The sequence below is a fragment of the Mandrillus leucophaeus genome, unplaced genomic scaffold, assembly GCF_000951045.1.
Source record: "Mandrillus leucophaeus isolate KB7577 unplaced genomic scaffold, Mleu.le_1.0 Scaffold490, whole genome shotgun sequence".
In the NCBI taxonomy this organism is placed as follows: Eukaryota; Metazoa; Chordata; class Mammalia; order Primates; family Cercopithecidae; genus Mandrillus; species Mandrillus leucophaeus.
In genome coordinates, this window is record NW_012105254.1 from 2,138,318 (window position 1) to 2,144,291 (window position 5,974).

The following is a 5,974-nucleotide window of genomic DNA, read 5'->3' on the forward strand; positions in this document are numbered from 1 at the left end:
AGAACCTGTCATGAGAAACAGGGAAGAGAAAGATGACGGCAGGTCATACCTCTAATCAAATTGGATGTTTTTTTTTTTTTTAGGTGCAGAGGCTCACGCCTGTAATCCCAGCACTTTAGGAGGCCGAGGAGGGTGGATCACTTGATGGCGGGAGTCCCAGACCAGCCTGGCCAACATAGCAAAACCCCATCTCCACTAAAAATACAAAAATTAGCCATGCATGGTGGTGCAAGCCTATAAGCCCATCTACTCGGGAGGCTGAGGCAGGAGAATCACTTGAACCCATGAGGCGGAGGTTGCAGTGAGCCAAGATTGCGCCACTGTACTCCAGGCTAGGTGACAGGGCAAAACTCCATCTCAAAAAAAAGAAAAAGAAGAAGAACGAGATGGGGTCTCTGTCACCCACGCTGGAGTACAGTGGCATGATCTTGGCTCACTGTACCCTCCGCCTCCCACGTTCAAGTGATCCTCCCACCTTAGCCTCCCAAGTAGCTGGGACCACAGGCGTACCACCACGTCCAGCTAATTTTTGTATTTTTGGTAGAGACAAAGTTTCACCATGTTGTCCAGGCTGGTCTCAAACTCCTGGCCTCAAACGATCCACCCACTTCAGCTTCCCGAAGTGCTGGGATTACAAGCGTACAGGCGTGAGCCATGGCGCTCAGCCCGCTAATCATATTGGATTTAAGGTGTCAATGGGACAGCTGAGAGGAAAGGTCTAGGAGAGAGTTGGCAACAGAGCTCTGGTGCTCAGGAGCGGTCAGGAAGCTACAGATAGAAAGAGAATCCCCTACTCCCAGCAGTTACAGGTGTATCAAGGGAGACTCACAAAAAGGAGCCATGAAGGATGCTGAGACTGAGAACGAACAGTCAAAGGCAATCAAGGAAGGAACAGAGCTTGGAAGGTCCAGGTGAGGAGGTACCAGGAAAATCCAAGTAAACAGAAATTCAATTTAGCTAATACTAGATTGCAATACCTATAACAACACATGAGGTTATTTTTGTTCAGGCCTAAGGTCTATCCTCTCTGTTAAATTAAAAGTTATAGTTTATTAAGAGTTGGTTATTTAAACTTATTCACTGCATTCATAAAACCCAAGTTTGTGAAACCAAAAATAATGTTTAACCATCAAACACAGCACGTAACAATCAACTAATACCATACATTACTGTATTTCATGGAGAATCTGTCCATACTTAAGTTTGTCCATAAAGATGGGTCCCTGGGCTCGATGGACTACAGGGGAGCTTTCTGTGTTATATGCTCTTTGCCATCACTGAAGATTTATGTATATCCTCGGATTCTGCTAACCTGCCGCTTAGCTGTTTTCCAGACTTAGAAATGTGTAGAAACAAAGATTCTGAAAGCCCTCAATGAATCATTCATAAATCTTGTATTTATTAAACGACAAGTGGCTTGAACTCTGCGTGATAAAGCTATTCATATGTAGGCAAAACAGAAAAAAAAAGAATGTACTCTGACTAAAGGTTACAATTACATTGGAAAAAGTTCCTTCATTCTCAACAGATTGACCCTTCCTTTGATCACCTCCTGATTTCAAAAGGAAACAAGCCTTTTTGCAATTCCCAAATTAGAGATTATGTTGCAATATCTTGACTGAGAAAGCTCAGCTTCCCCCTCTCACCCACTTCTTCCCTGGGAGCATGATCCCAATGTGTGGTAGCCAAAGGTTTCAAAATATGTTTCTAATAATTGCCCAGTGCCACCAATGAGATGAAATGCATTTTCCCCTTTCCATCAAATTTCCCAAATATTCATATTCATTCATTCACTCACAATTCACTCAACCTTTACTGCGTTCCAATTGTGAGTGGTTGCAGCTTTTTGCCTGGCTCCAGGGAGAAGAGGGCAGGTGTGTACAGGCACAGAGAACGGTGCCCTTGCTGCTTTTGGCATTTCAGTGAATTCCAACCCTGGTGCTGAGGTTTAAAAAAAAAAAAATACCTGAGTAAAATATATTCCTAGAAAGCTTTATGGTTTTCCACTTCCAACATACCCAAGAAGAGTGGCCACTCCTGAGGGATGTGCAGGGACAATTCAAGGGTATGCTCTGGGGCAGCTTCTCTCACCACAGAAATAGGGCTACTTGTCTCCATACTCCAGCAAGACTTTTAAACACCAGAGTGATGGCCAGATTATCAGTAAAGGAAGAATGGGAAGCAGAAAGCAATGCGGTTTTCAGTGGTTAAGAGAGAACAAGTTCTTTTCAAACTAAGGTGTCCATATCAACTCCCCTTATCTCTCAAACTCTCCCAGTGAAAATACACCGGAGGGAAGGGCACTGACACCAATATTAACCAATTGCCACAAGCCTCAGGGCAGAAGCATTTAACACTGAATGCCACAAGAATCACGAAAACTAACACGGTTTGTATTTGGAGGTTCCTCTCCTTCAGCTTTAGGGCTGAGCACAAAACAAAAAGGCCAGAAGGAACTGCAGAGTGAAGACGACTCAGATTTGCCCGCATGGCACAATTGTGATGCTGATCCCCTATCTTGGGGGTGGGTGGCTGTGTCTCTCCACAGCCCCTAGCATAGTGGGCGGTGCGGCTACAATGCAGATCTGAGGGAGTCCCAGTTTACTGCGCCTCGGTTTCTGGAACCGCAACCTCAGATTTGTTGCCCTTACCCCCGTCTCTAGCTATTCACAGCAGGCTGGACTTTCTGGAGTTATTTGGATTCAACCAACCTTGGCAACCCTACCTACCAAGGAACTGCCCTCGCCCACCCCCTTTTCTCTGGAACAGCTATTATCGCGTCCTGTGCAAAGAACCTTAAAGGATGATAGCCGTTTGGTAACTCCCATAGTGGAGGAAGAGGGCTGAGGTGGGGGAGTTCCATACCCCATTAGGCCCCACTCAGTACTCCGGGGCGCCCTGCCGGGAACCAGACAATACTCGCAGGATCAACAGCTCTCCTAGCTCCGGAACCCGGTGCGCCGGTGCGGGAAGTGGTGGGAAGAATCTCGGCCCTGTCTGGATCGGCCTGCCCCTTGTCGCCCCACTCCTCTCGGCCACCCGTCCTTACCTGAGCGTCTCTCCAGATCACGAACCTAGCCGCTAACTCGTCTCCGGGGATCCGCAGCCTGCACGCCAGCCCATCAGAGCTACGCCCCCTCATGCCCTGTTACGCCCCACATACCAGGGCCGCGCCCCTCAACCGAGGCCACGCCCCCACCTGGCAGATCCACGCCCCACTACATCCCCACGTACCGCCCTGGTCACGCCCGCCCAAACCGTGCCAGTCTCTGCCGTCCACCCTGGCCGCACCCCTTTAGCTACGGCCACGCCCCTCTCGCCTGGGCCACGCCCCCACCCCCCTCTCCCTCCTGACCACGCCTCTACGCTCCGCCTGGGCTCGTCCCTCTAGCCTGGGCCACGCCTCTGAGCCCCGCTCTGGCCCCGCCCCCGAATCCCCCACCGGACCAATCCTCCCTCCTCCTGCTCTCCGCTGGCCGCATTTGTGGATTGAAACTAGACCTGGGGCTTCAGAGCCTTATCTAAAAAGTGACTTTCCCTCGGTTCCTCCCATCTCCAAACACCACGACTTTATGTGCTGGGAACAGGTGACTCAGTAGGGAAACAAACAATGAACGTGTCCTTTCCCGCTAGTTTTCATGTCTAATTTACCCGAGTTTATTTAAGCCAGTTTTTATATCCTCTGAACTCGAACTGTGGACCCGTGTTCCTTCCAGCCCAATTTTCATATCCTCTAAAGCAGAACCGTGGATGTGTTCCTTCTAGCCTCTTAGCTGACCTTAAATGCTAGGCAGATGAGGGGAAAAAACAGAATTCCTCTACTTCCCGATGTCTCCTCCAGATGGCCTTTCCTAGGCACCCAGTGCCCCGTTGCTGCTGAGGGCCCATGAAGACATCACCCCCACTTTGTGCTTTGAGATTACTCTGCTATCCTTCCCTCCATTTACAACTCTGGGTCCACGTGAAAAATGTGAAGAAGCTATAACCAGCTTTCTTCCCCTGTGTACATACATCTCTGACTCATTCATGCAAATTTCATTTATCGAGTACAAGCTCCCCTGACAAATAAGACAAACCTCAAGGAGCTTACAGTCTGAAGTTGCCCCAACTTGGGTTTGGATGAGAAAATTGGGGAAGATGTGGCAAAAGGTTAATAGGTGGAAAAGGAGTTGGTAATCTCAGGTCTTCTTGACCCCATTAGTAGGAACATTTTGGGGTAGTAAACACAGGAAGTCACTTTTATAGTATTTAGTACATTTCTTTACACAGTAAATTATCAATAAATCTTAACTGAATATCTACTCTTCCACATGTATAGAAAGATATAATTTGCCCCCTTTGTAGAAGTAAAATTTGCTACTTATATTGCTTCATATGCCAACAATAAAGATTTTATAATCACACAGTTCTTTTTTCTTCTCTTCCCACCCTCCCTTGCATTTCTGGCTTGAAGACAGTGAGAATATTCAAAATGTTGGGCTAGAAAGAACACAGATAAAAGGATAACTTTCAACAGAACACTTTCATTGTGCTCACCCTGACCCTGAGAACTCTGTCTCATTTATAAAATGTTTCAACTGTCAGTCATTTTTTGCCTGAAAAATGAATTCACAGAAATTGGTCCAAATACAGCCTATATAAATTACTGAGTTGATCTTTATACAAGTAGTTCTACCTCACCTTCTTCCACAAATGATTTGAGCCAGCTTACTAAAATATAGACATTACCAGATTTAAAAAATAGGGGAAGGAACCAAGTAAAGGAGAGCTTAATGGAAGGAGAATGATATGGCCAATGATAAGATTAACATTTAAATTTGCACTCCATCAGATCCAGAACAGTTGTCAGAAGTAGGCCAGAAATGTCACCCTAACTAAGCTGTTGAATAACCATAGAAAAGAGGAAATAACAATCATTTTGAGGTTTTTACTGTTCATAAGATAAAAACTGGTTTTCTTTTTTTTTTTTTGAGACACAGTTTCGCACTTGTTGCCCAGGCTGGAGTGTAATGGTGCGATCTCAGTTCACTGCAACCTCTGGCCCTCGGGTTCAAGCGATTCTCCTGCCTCAGCCTCCCGAGTAGCTGGAATTACAGGCATGCACCACCACGCCCGGCTAATTTTGTATTTTTAGTAGAGACGAGGTTTCTCCATGTTGGTCACGCTGGTCTCGAACTCCCGACCTCAGGTGATCCACCCGCCTCGGCCTCCCAAAGTGCTGAGATTACCTAACTCCTGGGCTCATGCAATCCTCCCACCTCAGCCTCCCAAAGTACTGGGATTACAGGTGTGATCTACTGTGCCTGGCGGTGTGAGCCACTGCGCCCAGCCTTTTTTTTTTTTTTAAACGGAGTTTCACTCTTGTCGCCCAGGCTGGAGTGCAATGGCGCGATCTCAGCTCACTGCAACCTCTGCCTCCAGGATTCAAGCAATTCTCCTGCCTCAGCCTCCCGTGTAGCTGGAATTACAGGCACCCACCACCATGCCCAGCTAATTTTTGCATTTTAATAGACACGGGGTTTCACCACGTTGGCCAGGCTAGTCTCGAACTCCTGGCCTCAGGTGATCCACCTGCCTCGGCCTCCCAAAGTGCTGGGATTACAGGCGTGAGCCACCGTGCCCGGCTGTTTTGTTTTTATAGAAGTAGTTTTTCTTGAATTTTAGTCCTGAGAGAAATACAGTTTCCTCATAAAGATGATGTAGTGAGCCTAGTGGGAACTATGTGTCATAAGGAGTGACACCCAAATCCCATTAATGGAAACTGTTGGCACAATCACAAAGCACAGTGCATTAAATCAATTCTCTGAATTGGCCAGGCACAGTAGATCACACCTGTAATCCCAGTACTTTGGGAGGCTGAGGTGGGAGGATTGCATAAGCCCAGGAGTTAGAGACTAGCCTGGACAACATGGTGAAACCCCATCTCTACAAAATTAGCTGAGTGTGGTAGTGTATGCCTGTAGTCCCAGCTACT

The 5,974-nt window shown here is 47.1% G+C and overlaps 1 protein-coding gene across 1 annotated transcript in view; it reads right to left on the reverse strand.

The window, feature by feature from the left end:
• The window catches only part of CA5B (carbonic anhydrase VB, mitochondrial), a 59,849-nt gene extending 56,719 nt beyond the window's left edge, over positions 1-3,130 (reverse strand). Inside the window, exon 1 of the mRNA XM_011995552.1 lies at positions 3,050-3,130. The gene's annotated coding sequence lies outside the window, so the exon portion shown is untranslated. The remainder of the gene's footprint in view (positions 1-3,049) is intronic.
• Between the last annotated feature and the right edge of the window lie 2,844 nt (positions 3,131-5,974).